This window comes from Hylobates moloch, unplaced genomic scaffold (assembly GCF_009828535.3).
Source record: "Hylobates moloch isolate HMO894 unplaced genomic scaffold, HMol_V3 SCAFFOLD_1, whole genome shotgun sequence".
Classification (NCBI taxonomy): Eukaryota; Metazoa; Chordata; class Mammalia; order Primates; family Hylobatidae; genus Hylobates; species Hylobates moloch.
Window position 1 is genome coordinate 68,248,388 of NW_026652276.1, and position 14,752 is coordinate 68,263,139.

General features: G+C 37.1%; 1 protein-coding gene and 1 pseudogene across 2 annotated transcripts in view; both read left to right on the plus strand.

The window, feature by feature from the left end:
* OLA1 (Obg like ATPase 1) overlaps positions 1-14,752 on the plus strand; it is a 184,066-nt gene that overhangs the window by 42,845 nt on the left and 126,469 nt on the right. The window lies entirely within an intron of this gene.
* Positions 5,098-7,859, plus strand: LOC116810646 (pre-mRNA-splicing factor 38B-like; annotated as a pseudogene).

The window sequence follows — 14,752 nt, forward strand, 5'->3', positions numbered from 1 at the left end:
AGAGAGCTACTTTAGTTTTGTTGTGTTTGGTTAAAAAGAGGTGAAGGTGGCACTGATGAAAAAATAGTTTCTAAGTTGCCTTTTTAGTTTATATGGAATTGTAGCCCTTAAGGCATTACAACTTTATTGAACTGCTAAATGAGAAGGTAAAAATGCCTTCATTTAATTGCTCCCCCCCCCCCAACTTAGGTTAAGTTAGGTGTTGTTTATATGTCTTGTAAATCACCTTTAGTAACCATGAACATAAATTACTGTTTTCAAGAGCCCACCTTCCTCTCCCATAAGCACATCATTTAAAAGTTTTAAATGAGTCACACATTTTTGCCTAGACACAAATTGCCAATATAAAGCTGTCTTTGATTGTATCCCAAAATAATGGAGTTTTTTCCTTGGGTCCTGTAATTTTCTTTTTCAGCAGTATTTATTAAATTACTCTAGTATTGGATTGCAGTAAACAATCTGACCAAAAACCATATGTTTTCTTTGTTTCTTCAGTACAAATTCAATGGGTTAAGTAATTATGCAGTGGTTCTCATCTACATATACAATGCATTCTAATAACCAACTTCTGTTTATGGTGGAAAATATTGCAGCAGTAGGAAGCAGTTCCTTCTGCTTTGCATTGTAATATTGGATGAAGCTATTTAATCTACTTGCTATTTACAGTTTAATTGCATGAATATATCCTTATATTCATTCATGGTGGCCTTATATCTAAGTGATTGGTGATTGAGGCATTTGTATTTTTTTCTGGAATATCTTTTCTGACATGTTTTTGAAGGTCTTGTTTCCTGTCCTCTCTGCCCAAAATAGCTGACTGGGTTCTTTTAGAAACTCTCGTATCTTGAAATTCCTCAAGGATGTGAGGGCAACTTCTAAGGTACTGGAGAGTCTCTTGATCTTTAATGATCAGTTTTTTTTTTTTTTTTTTTTTTTTAAGAGATGAGGTCTCGCCATGTTGCCTAGGCTGTCTTCAAATTTCTGGACACTAACAATCTTCCTGCCTCAGCCTCCTGAGTAGCTGGGACTGCAGGCTTGCACCACTGTGCCCAACTTAGCATCAAGTTTGAACCTCATTTTTCTTGTCAGAATTCTGTCATTATAAGTTAAAAATGTAAGTATTGAGACTGATTTGGTTTTGAAAATGAAGGCATTCGTTATTATATGTAACTTGGATGAATGAAATCAGTTGAGCATTTGTGTTTTATTAAAGTGAATCTTCATTTCCTTATAATTGCCCTTTTTCAAATTTTACATTGATGCCTTTACACCACTCATTGCATGCCAGATACAGTTTTCCTACGTCAGTGACTTATAATTTTGAGCTTATGGCTTGGTAGTGCCACTTGCTAGCCCTGGCAGTTGAAGGAAAGGCAGGGCTATAGGGCTGTAAGGCTCTATGGGCTGTAGGCTGTGTTGCAGGACTGGTCAAAATAATCACAAGTTTTCTCTCTCTACGTTGGTAATGTCAGGGCTTCCCCTCAGAATCCCCAAACTATCCATGTGCCTGGAATTTGTTTATTCAGGGCCATGGTGTCCCCTTGACTGGTCCATCTTCTCCTCCCACTCCAACTCTGTCTTTGCTGTCCTTGCTCACTCTGTGGCAGGAAGGAACATTACCTGGCTGTCCTGGACTTGACTGACTCAGCTCTTGCCATAGTACCTAAGGAACACCCCATTGAACCAGCAGAGATTTAGATATTTTGTTTGTATTTCTCACAGGTAAGGGGTTGGGTCAGGGAAGATGGTCTTATTCCTCTTCCCTAGTTCCTGAGATGAAAAGGACAACTGTATCCACCTTCTGTTCAGTTCAGCTGTGAAGGTCTTCTCTTGCATTTCAGGTTGCCAGATGAGTAGAACCAAAAACTAGGGATTACTTTATAGATTTCTGGGAATAGTGTTCTTTATCTTCCAATTAACTCAATGTTCAAATATATTTTTAAAAAGTATTAGGTGTGAAGGTGCAGGGCAGGTGTCTTGAAATCTTCTCCACCCATTTTCCTAACTTGTTTTTTTCCCCGTTTTTGTATATATACCCTGAATTCTGATTTGTGTATTGTAGGTAACAATTTCATTTGGGAAAGAACTCTAAATTGAAATTATTTTGAATATGATTTTTAAAACAATTGAAGCAGTGTTATATTCAGGGTAACAGCTATACCAGGGGTTGATGACTTTTAAAGAACTGAGGAAGATATACCAATAAGGAAATTTACTATATGTGATAATTTAAATGTAGAACCACAATCTTATCACTTTAACACCATTTTAGATATGACCTGCTGTTTATATACTTACGGTGCAGTAATGGGAAGGGGGTCAACTGAGTAATAGGGAAGGGAATTTATTGATGTTAGGGGGCCAGAGACTTTATGGTGATATAATTTGATTCTCCTAGGAACCTATGAATTTCATATTATTACCTCATTTTAGAGATGAGAAAACTGATTCTTGGGGAATTTAAAAATTTGTCGAAAAACCACACAGCTGTTAAGTGGCAGAATCAAGATTTTTAGCAAAACTTCTATCTTTCCTGCTACTGTATATCTATTTCTTAAAGTTTTTTTATGAATATTATATCTTAAAACATTTTTCTTGTTTTGGAATAGCTTTGTTATTAATAATAGCTTTAGTGAAGGAATAATATTTCATTGTATCAATGGTGTACAATTTATCATTCTCTAATTTTTAGACAGCTGGATGTTTTCAGTTATTTTGCTATTATAAGTAGCTCTTTAGTGAGTGACTTTATCCATTTATATTTTTATCTTTATTGAAATTTTCCTTACGAAATATTTATTGGAGATAAATTAATGAATTAAAGATTATATTTCTCTTTTAGTGGCTCTTGTTATACAATACCATGTTGATTTCCAAGAGGATTTATTAAATTTGCTTTTTTTTTTGAGATGGAGTCTCACTCTGTCACCCAGGCTGGAGAGCAGTGGTGCCATCTCGGCTCACTGCAAGCTCTGCCTCCTGGGTTCATGCCATTCTCCTGCCTCAGCCTCCTGAGTAGCTGGGACTACAGGTGCCCACCACCACGCCCGGCTAATTTTTTGTATTTTTTTTAGTAGAGACGGGGTTTCACCGTGTTAGCCAGGATGGTCTCGATCTCCTGACCTCGTGATCTGCCCTCCTCGGCCTCCCAAAATGCTGGGATTACAGGCGTGAGCCACTGCGCCTGGCGTAAATTTGCTTTTTAAAAATAATTACTGGCTGGGCACAGTGGCTCACACCTGTAATCCCAGCACTTTGGGAGGCCAAGGCGGGTGGATCACGAGGTCAGGAGTTCAAGACCAGCCTGGCCAAGATGGTGAGACCTCGTCTCTACTAAAAATACAAAAGTTAGCGGGGCGCAGTGGTGCACGCCTGTAATCCCAGCTACTCGGGAGGCTGAGGCAGGAGAATCGCTTGAACCCGGGTGGCAGAGGTTGCAATGAGCCGAGATCGTGCTGTTGCACTCCGGCCTGGGCAACAGAGTGAGACGCTGTCAAAACAGAACAAAAAAATCATACTCCATTTAACCAACTGTAAATATAAAATTGTACAGTATACATAGGGAATAATTTAAAGTGTATGTATTTCCGTAAAATAAAACAACAAAGCATCTATTTACCCTATCTAGAGTAAAATGGAGGAGCTGGGGAACCATCATATGGAAACAGCTGGAGAAGTCCCAAGAATAGAACTGTTTCTAAAGCTGATAGAGCCCAGGCACAGTGGCTTCTGCCTGTAATCCCAGCACTTTGGGAGGCTGAGGCAAGAGGATCACTTGAAGCCAGGAGTTTGAGATCAGCCTGAGTAATAAAGCAAGACCCCGTCTCTTAAAAAAAAAAAAAAAAAAGATGTTAGCTAGACAGTAGTTAGGAGTGAATGCACTTGAATTTGTTAGGGTGATGGTTTGTACCTGGTTTGCTGTAATTGGCCGGGTGTTGCAGTTAATCTTTATGAATTGAATTTGATGTAAATAAAGATAAGGCCATAATTTAAATTTGAATTTTAATCCATCTTTGTTATAATCCCTTTCTGTTCTTCTCATCACTCTTTCTTTGCTAACATTGTAATTTATGGTGAGAGAATTTTAAAGTTTGCTTCATTTGATTTGAGAAGCCTTAGGAGACTGGCCTATTTTACTTGCAAATAGAAGGTTTATACTGAATATTTACATAGAAGGATCATTATGTTTTAAACGTCACTATTTTTTTTTCAGTAAATGACATGTTCGATAATATTTTATTAAATCTAGAAAAGGAGACAAAGTTGATGTCATTTCAGATAGTATAGTTACAGATGGAACAACACAGGGGTTAGGGATGCTGACCTCCCACTCAGTTGAACTGTGTGTAACTTCTGACTCCCCAAAATCTCTGCTGTTGAGCAGAAGCCTTACCAATGACATAAACAGTTGATTAACACATATTTTGTATATGTGTTATATACCGTATTCTTAAGTAAGCTGGAGGAAAGAATATTATTAAGAAAATCATACGGAAAATAATTTACAGTACTGTACTTCTGATACTCTAAGTTCATATTATCTGTTTACAAGATGAGTCTTCTGAAATGGTAGCAACCACAGCTGTAGATCTCAATCTATGGTACCTATTAAGTGGACCGTCTAATCTGTGGTCCAATTCAACATTTTGTTGTAAAGTCATGACATTTCTCTGCTTCTTGGGAGCACTGCCAGCATCACTAGTGGCATTTGGTATGGCTCCCATGGTGTTATTCAAGGTTTACAATATAGCATTAAACACAATGAAAAAAACACAAGAACTGCAAGAGATCACTTTTTACTGTAATACACAATTTTCTGGAGAGATGAACTGCTCATGGGAAGATGATTAATGTCTCACAGTGTTTTAAGCGGATACTCGCAACACTCAAGCTCATCCCAATAGCAACAGGAGGTGGCAGTGAAATTATTATGGTAGTACAGTATGGAGTACAGTTAATTTTATGCAGTTATGATTTCATACTGCATCTTTATGTTTACATTTCTTTCAACTGTGAATGGTGTCATGTAACAATCTAAGTGCGCATGTGTACATTTTGATAAATTTTTAAGTTTTTATAATTTATATATTTTATGTTAGTAGATGATAGACTAGTGTCTGCATATTTTTATGCATTCATGACATACCTAACTGTAAACATTTTTCAGTATTTCTAGGTTACCCGGTTTATCTGTGAGTTTTTTTCAAACTTGCAAATCTTCAAAAATTTAAAAATATGTTTATTGAAAAAAATCCACAGGCAAGTGAGCCCTCTCAGTTCAAAGCCACGTTGTTCAGGGTCAATTGTATTATATTTCCATGTCATTTTTATAACTACCCATACTGGCTAAAGGCAAAATGGTAGCTTACCTTTATTGGACTGATAATGATATCCCTTGATAGTTGGTAAAAGGAGCTGTTTTACCCAGCGTTTTCCCATCATCTTCTTTCTTTCCCATTACACGATATGAATGGTAACAATGTACTTTTACGAGAGGCTTTATTCATTGAGGATTAATGTGTTATAAGCAGTATAATAAAGATTTTAGATGGCTAACAACAGCTCCGCGCTGACAGGCAACTCGCAGCTGCAGCACCAGACGGCCGCTGCTGCGGCTCAGCAACAGCAGCAGTGCGGCGGCGGCGGCGTAGCGCCGGCGGTCTCCGGCAAGCAGGGCAATGTGCTCCCTCTCCGGGGCAACGAGAAGACCATGAACCTCAACCCCATGATCCTGACCAACATCCTGTCGTCGCCTTGCTTCAAAGTACAGCTCTACGAGCTCAAGACCTACCACGAGGTGGTGGACGAGATCTACTTTAAGGTCATGCACGTTGAACCATGGGAGAAAGGAAGCAAGAAAACAGCCGGCCAGACAGGGATGTGCAGAGGGGTAAGTAGAAGTTCGAGGTGTTGGAACAGGAGGAATTGTTTCTACAGCATTTTGCCTGTTATACAAATTATTTACCCTAAAGTTAACTCGAAAGCAAGTAATGGGTCTTATAACACACACAGACTCTCCATATATTAGAGCGCTTGGGTTTATGTATATAAGATATACACAGCCCCCTACAGATCTACGGGACTGGTTTGAATCCTTCCTTGATGCTGAAGAGGACCTAGATGTGAAGGCTGGTAGAGGCTGTGTAATGACCATTGGAGAAATGCTACGATCTTTTCTCACAAAACTGGAGTGGTTTTCTACCTTGTTTCCAAGAATTCCAGTTCCAGTTCAAAAGAATATTGATCAACAGATTAAAACCCGACCTAGAAAAATCAAGAAAGATGGGGAGGAAGGTGCTGAGGAAATAGACAGACATGTTGAACGCAGACGTTCAAGGTCTCCAAGGAGATCTCTGAGTCCACGGAGGTCCCCAAGAAGATCAAGAAGTAGAAGTCATCATCGGGAGGGCCATGAGTCTTCTAGTTTTGACAGAGAATTAGAAAGAGAGAAAGAACGCCAGCGACTAGAGCGTGAAGCCAAAGAAAGGGAGAAAGAACGGCGAAGATCCCAAAGTATTGACCGGGGGTTAGAACGCAGGCGCAGCAGAAGTAGGGAAAGGCATAGAAGTCGCAGTCGAAGTCGTGATAGGAAAGGGAATAGAAGGGACAGGGATCGAGAAAGAGAGAAGGAAAATGAGACAGGTAGAAGACGAGATCGTGACTATGATAAGGAAAGAGGAAATGAACGAGAAAAAGAGAGAGAGCGATCAAGAGAAAGGTCCAAGGAGCAGAGAAGTAGGGGAGAGGTAGAAGAGAAGAAACATAAAGAAGACAAAGATGATAGGCGGCACAGAGATGACAAAAGAGATTCCAAGAAAGAGAAAAAACACAGTAGAAGCAGAAGCAGAGAAAGGAAACACAGAAGTAGGAGTCGAAGTAGAAATGCAGGGAAACGAAGTAGGAGTAGAAGCAAAGAGAAATCAAGTAAACATAGAAATGAAAGTAAAGAAAAATCAAATAAACGAAGTCGAAGTGGCAGTCAAGGAAGAACTGACGGTGTTGAAAAATCAAAAAAACGGGAACATAGTCCCAGCAAAGAAAAATCTAGAAAGCGTAGTGGAAGCAAAGAACGTTCCCACAAACGAGATCACAGTGATAGTAAGGACCAGTCAAACATGATCATCGAAGGAGCCAAAGTATAGAACAAGAGAGCCAAGAAAAACAGCATAAAAACAAAGATGAGACTGTGTGAAAATATTTTGTAAAAATGGATCACATTGAATCCTATAAATGATTAAATCTGCTTTTTTCCCCCCACGTTGAGATTGTGCAGTAGTTTGCACTCCTCAAGCTCTCCCTGTAGGCTGCATTTTCATTTCCTCTTTTGTGTAGGGAAGTGCCTTTGTAATTCCATTTATTGCATTGGTGTTTTCACCCAATTGTTAAGTTTGATACATGATGCACAGATTGTTCTTGCATTTTTATTTTTTGTTTTTGAAATGTACAGTCTGTACATATGTCCTGAAAATGTTTTAATTCCTTTGGCATGGTTGCCATGTTGGTTAAATTTGTATAAGGCAATAAATTGCCACTAATCTATTTTTGTTTTGTAGGTGTGGGATTATGGTTTGTGTACTGAAGTTAGCATGACTGTGCTTTTTGTAATAGAATGCTAAAGACTTTGAGAATGGATCTCGGATGTCTATTATAGGAGAAATACGTGCTGCCAATGTACATGAAGGCAGCATTGTAGGATTAACATTCTTGTCCACTGTATATTATCTTGGAAGGCTCTTGTTAATATGTTACACTTAATATTCTCCACAGTTACCTTTAGAGAGAATTTATGAGAAGTTAGTTTCTGATGCAGAGGTTTTTAGGCTGTGATTTCATCAAGTCCTTTTAGCATTCTACCTCAAAGGGACATTTAGTATGCCTAAAATTTATTCACTTAGTTTTCCTTTTTTATTTGAAAAACTACATGACATGTAATCTTTTTTTCTTGAATTCTTTCTCAGATTTTAAAGTACTATATTAAAGAAAAAAATTAATGTCTAAAGCCTAGCGTTCTTGCAGAACCCTATACTAACATGTAATTGGGAGAGGGTGGGGCAGATGAGTAGAAAAACAGATTCAAGCCTCAAGCTTCCAAAGCATTTTTATAAATGGAAAATCCTTAAATTATGGAACAGCTTGATATAGTGTCCTTTTTTTTAAAATTCAGAACTTTTTTTATTGATAATGGAGATTGCTGTTTGAGTTTTTAAACTTGATCTAGAACAGAGGAGTATTAAAAGTAATGCTGTGCTGCATTATTTAAGACTATCAGCAAATTATTTGATAGATTGTTCTTATGACTTGTATTCTGATTACAGAGAACCATCATGAGTGTGGAATAAATACTGGATTAAATCCTTTAAAACAAAAAGACTTTATTATTACATCTATTACCTCTCTCAAGATTTGCGTGAAGTACACACTACTGTTCCCATTTTGCATACTAAAGAAACAATTCTAGTACTTTGAGGGGGCTGTGGCAGGAAGATCGCTTGAGTGTAGAAGTTCAAGGCCAGCCAGGACAACATAGTGAGACCCCCCTTCTCTACTAAACAATAAATCAACCGGGCATGGTGGCGTGCGCCTGTAATCTCAGTTACTCAGGTGGCTGAGGATCTACTGAGGTGGGAGGATCACTTGAGCTCAGGAATTTGAGGCTGCAGCGAGCCATGATTGTGCCACTGCACTCCAGCCTGGGCATTAAAGCAAGACCCAGACACTGTCTCTTAAAAAAAGAGGTGAAGTGACTTGCTCAAGTTAGTAAATGGAAGAACTGAGAGTTTAATCTAGGATCTGTAACCTGAAACCCATCATTTTAACTTCTCTCATATTGTATATTGTGTGCATTTTTAGTTAATTGACTATAACACTCATGGTTACATGCTTTAAGCCTTTAGTCTCCTCTACCTTACAACCCATTTACTTAAGAAAATCTTCACATTCTCTTTTTGAACCTAAAAATACTCATGATGATACTTTGATGCTGACAAGCATTTCTAGGAATAGAGTGCAGAGGGCAAAAGAGATCATCTTTAGTCAGACAAGTTGTAATTTTGTTTGGTTCTTAAAGGTAGGTGCTTGGTGTAGGTTTCTTTGAAGGCAATTTATGTATGGTAAGGGAAATATAGTTTAGAAAGTAGATGCTTACTATTAATTAGTATCAATGAATCAGTATTCTCTGCAGAACTTAAACAATTGTATTTAAGAGTTACAAGATCTTATTTTTACCAAATGAGGATTCCATTGAAATGCTTTACTGTTTTAAGCCTCCTCCCCTTACTCCTTGGAGATGTGGATGGGATTAAAAAAAAAAGAAAAAGAATTATATTGATGTTTTCTTTGGATAAAGTTGTTAAAATAATGAGTTGGTTCATTAGGCTTCTCCAAAGGTAGATAATGATACCTTCTGATTTCTTTAAACCTCCTGGGTTTAAACGTTTGTTATGTTTCTGTCCATTGCAGTTATCCATATTGATATTCCAGTTGTTCCAGGGGAATCTCTTCAAGTTGGTTCCTGAGCACTTTTGATGCCACATTAGTGGTCTTTGATAGCTTTCTTGCTGTCTGGTATGACCTCAAGGGTGTTCCAGGCCTATCTTTTTATATCTTCCCCAGTTCTGGAAATAGCCAAGTGTCCAAGGATCCTTGGTTTCTTTTTCTAACTGCTATAGTCTTTCTCACTCAACTATCCTTTGTAGCTCCTAGAAAAATGTATTTTTATAAAAAAGAATGTAACTCTTCATCCACCTGTCTTCCTATGGAAAGACAGAAATATATCTTGGAAGGAATTGGTATTAATAGCCTCCAAAGTAATGGTTCTCGAATTTTTTTATCTCAAGACTCTAAAACTTTTAAAATTATTAAGGGCTCTCAAAACCTATTGCTTTTGTAGGTAAATGTCAATCAGTATTTACCATATTAAAAATTAAAACTAAGATTTTTAAAATGATTTATTAATTCATTTTAAAACCACAGTAGACCCATTATATGTGTACATAATATATTTTTTGAGAAATGATTACATTTTCTAAAACAAAAATATTTAATGAGACAAGAGGGGTTGCTTTATTTTTTTATTTTTTTTATTTTTGAATGATAAGTATTTTAAAAATTTATTTAATCCTTTTCATTTTTTTCTTAAAAAACCTTTGTCTTCCTTTATCTCCCTAAGCACATACGTGGTTTACTATGGTACACACATACCCATTAGAACACTTTATTCCCAAATAAATATCTTTTATTTTAGAGTCTCTTTTTTTTTTTTTTTTGAGTTTTTTTTTTTTTTTTTTTTATTTTTTTTTTTTGTTTTTGGGTTTTTTTTTTTTTTTTTTTTTTTTTTTTTTTTTTTTTTTTTTTTTTTAGCATTAGGTATATCTCCTAATGCTGTCCCCGCCCCCCCCACCCCCCACCCCACAACAGTACCCGGAATGTGATGTTCCCCTTCCTGTGTCCATGAGTTCTCATTGTTCAATTCCCACCTATGAGTGAGAACATGCGGTGTTTGGTTTTTTGTCCTTGCGATAGTTTACTGAGAATGATGTTTTCCAGTTTCATCCATGTCCCTACAAAGGACACGAACTCATCATTTTTTATGGCTGCATAGTATTCCATGGTGTATATGTGCCACATTTTCTTAATCCAGTCTATTGTTGTTGGACATTTGGGTTGGTTCCAAGTCTTTGCTATTGTGAATAGTGCCGCAATAAACATACGTGTGCATGTGTCTTTATAGCAGCATGATTTATACTCCTTTGGGTATATACCCAGTAATGGGATGGCTGGGTCAAATGGTATTTCTAGTTCTAGATCCCTGAGGAATCGCCACACTGACTTCCACAATGGTTGAACTAGTTTACAGTCCCACCAACAGTGTAAAAGTGTTCCTATTTCTCCACATCCTCTCCAGCACCTGTTGTTTCCTGATTTTTTAATCAATAAATTTCTTTAATGTCCAGCATAAGAGAGGACAGCTGGATTCTTATATCTGCTTGTCCATTTAATCTAACACTGTATGTTGTTTTGGTTGAGGTATATAAAGAAAACCTGGCCTCAGATATGTGGTTAGAAAAGGGAAGAGTATTTTAGTAACCTTTCAGATAATTTTGAATATTCTTCTTTGATACTACATCAAAACTTGACAAATAATCGTATCTTAAAAGTTAATCGGAATGACGAATCTGCAGCTATAACAATGAACATTCTGTACTCGTATTAAAGTCCCTTAGTCTATCTTGTACTTTGAGTGACTCTTTTATCCGTTTGGTTGTTTGGAAAATACTGATTCTTGGTGAGTGATACAGATATTCCAAATCTTGAGACTTTATGTGATACAGTATCAAAAAAATCAAATCTGTTGATATCACCACAGATCTCATCAGAAAGATCTTTAAATATTGGGAAGTTGTCAGGCTCACAGTGGCAAATGCACATTTTCAAAAATTATAATTTTTACTTGAAAGCCTGAATCCTGCCACCTCCCAGCCCCCCACTATCTTGCCAGGTCTTATAACACTTGACAAGGAATGGAGCATTGGCTGTGTTTGAGCAGCTGCCCCCTGCTAGTGTGTAATTCAGGGAATTGGGAACATGGGAATGTTTTTGGGTGGTATGGTCTGTGTCTGCCCCGTCCTGAGCTTTCCCCTGGTGGCTGAGAGCCTGAATTTTATAATTTACAAGAAAATGGCTGCCAGATACAAAAGATTAAATAACCATAGTTTGAATGTCAGTTATTTTTTCACATAGAAATGGGGTTCTACAAAAAAGTGGCTAGTTCGGCTTGCAACCCAAATGCTTTCCTTTGACAACCATTATTTTGGTATGTAGCAGAAACATTTTATGCATACTTCTGTTTTCTCAACCCAAGGGTTGAGATACAATAAAATTAATAGCCCTTACTGACTCATCAAGGACTTCCTTAGGTGAAACTGGTTTGTTTATTTTTAATTGTGATGAATACATTGACCAAGTACAATATGACCTTGATTCATGCTAAGATACTAGCAGTTTTTCCCACAATTACTTTTGTACCATGACTGCTGATGTCAATACAGTGAAAAAGGCAAATAACATGTTAATATTATTATGAAATTACATATATGTAAAACTATATATATATATAAATTTTGAGACAGAGGCTCACTCCATCACCCAGGCTGGAGTGTAGTGGTGTGATCTTGGCTCAGTGCAACGTCCGCCTCCCGGGTTCAAGCAATTCTTGTGCCTCAGCTTCCTGAGTAGCTGGGATTACAGGTGCCCACCGCCACACATGGCTAATTTATGTATTTTTAGTAGACACAGGGTTTTGCCATCTTGGCCAGGCTGGTCTCAGAACTCCTGACCTCAAGTGATTTGCCTGCCTTGGCCTCCCAAAGTGCTAGGATTACAGGCATGAGCTACTGTGCCTGGCCTAAAATAATATTTTGACCTTGAAGACTGCCAGGGGTTCATGGACCATACTTTAAGAACTCCTGCTTTAAGTTACTTGAAAATATCCAGAAGCCTATGTTAGTCTTTATTAATCTGCCCACTTTCTTGTTTTTAACTCGGATTTCTTCAGTTTCTACAAGTGCATGTAAATGACATTAATTTAGAACTCAGTTTTACCATTTTTGCTTTGCAAGCATTGCATATAAAATTTTATTGCAGACTGGGCATGGTGGCTCATGCCTGTAATCTCAGCACTTTGGGAGGCCGAGGCGGGCGGATCACGAGGTCAGGAGATCGAGATCATCCTGGCCAACATGGTGAAGCCCCATCTCTACTAAAAATATAAAAATTAGCTGGGCATGGTGGCGCGCCTGTAATCCCAGCTACTAGGGGGGCTGAGGCAGGAGAATCGCTTGAACCTGAGAGGCAGAGATTGCAGTGAGCCGAGATCACGCCACTGCACTCCAGTCTGGCGACAGAGCAAGACTCCATCTCAAAACAAAACAAAACAAACCTTTATTGCAAGTGTGCAGAGCTTTCAGCTACATGATCATTTGAAAAGACTGAATAGCTATTGTATGTTTTGAACCCCTTGCTTACAAATTAATATTTGGCTATGCTGTGTCAATAAATTGGGTGTTAAACCTACACTCCAGAATTAAACAGTTTTAATGTGAGTTTGAGGTATTCCTTGCTTGTATTAATGTGACTGTAAGAGAAGTTGTAGATCACATTTGCCTGTTTGTTTTTTCTTCATTTCTTAGTAGCTTAATTCCATCCCTCTTCACCCTTTAAACTACAGCAATTGTCACCCTTTGAACTAGAACAGCTAAAATCACTTAAGAGAAATAAGGATCCTTTGTGTATAGGAACATTTAGGGGTAGGGAAGTGGGAAGAATCCTTCACAGTGTAATTCATTCCTAATCAAAAATTTTCCCCCTCTGGGCTTCATTAGAGTTGGGGGTGGGATAGTGAGTACCTATGTTTCAGACTTTTGAAGTTTAATTTCATTCTGACTTGGAATTATTCTCATAAAAAAAAACAACAACAAACCAACAACATCAAAACAACAGCTTCTAGCGCTTTATTAAAAGGTTAAATCCTTAGGTGGTGGTAATAGAGGGGAATGCTAGTCATTCTGGACACTGCCATCTGTTTCAATTTTTGCCATCAGTGAGAAACTGCCTCCAACACTGCAGTTAATTAGGCCTTTAGAGCTTGGGTGTTTGTTGTTTTGTTTATCTTCTATGGGAAGGTTTTCTCCAGCACTGAATAACAGTAGCCAGATATCAATTAACCTATTTATGCCTAAGCGTTCCATTATTGGAACACTAAGCTTGTGGGAGTTATTTATATCTTACTGCTCAAGGTCTTCTCCATGGTCTGATTTTTCACACAAAAAAACAACTTGCCACCTCTGGTGTAAATGGGCTAATAGGACAAATGTTAAAAAATATTTGAAAATATTGTAACATAAATTATTAACCTATAGAATACACTGGCGACATATCACTACCTTGGTAATGTATCAATACATTGTCTTATATAAACATTTTTAGCCCAGCATTAATTCTAGTTTGTCTGATTCAGCTTCTTTTTTAGGTTGAGAATATTATATTTCCCTGTTTAAAAGTTATTTTAGTTATTCAAAGATTATAGCAGATATTCTGACAGGGCATATTATAAAAACATTGATTGTGAACATGTTAAAAGCTTCTCTTCAGTATTTTCTTTTTATAAACCACCTGTTGTCTTATGTGCATTGCATATATATTTGAACAAAGTGCTCATCACTTGTCAGCCATCAGTGGCAGCATAGAAATTACTTGTGGTACTTGCTTTGCAAGAAATTCTTTTGTATTTGTGACATCAGCTTTGTTTTATACAATTAAAGTATTACACGCTAGAATAATCTAAATTACAACCACCAAATGGGATGTAGTTCTTCCCTTGAACTGAATTTGTTTACTTAATGTATGCAGCTATTGACTATTATTTAAAATGACAGTTTCATAAAAATCTCTCCCTTATTTTGGTAGCAAATAAGAAGGTGGTTGTATTATTAAAGGTATTTCTTAATTTTAAAATGTACTTTGAATAAATATTACATTAAGAGATAAAATGTGGAAAATCCCATGTATGTGAAAATCCTTCAATTATACAATTTGATTTTCAAATGAAATTTAATACTCTTAATATGATACATTCATGATCACTTTAATAGTATTTTTCTAATTTTTAAATTCCCAGTTAAAAGCATTTTGCACTCATTTTAATTCATTTCCTTCTGTTAAAAAGGAACAAAATATAACTGATTAAAACTTAAGA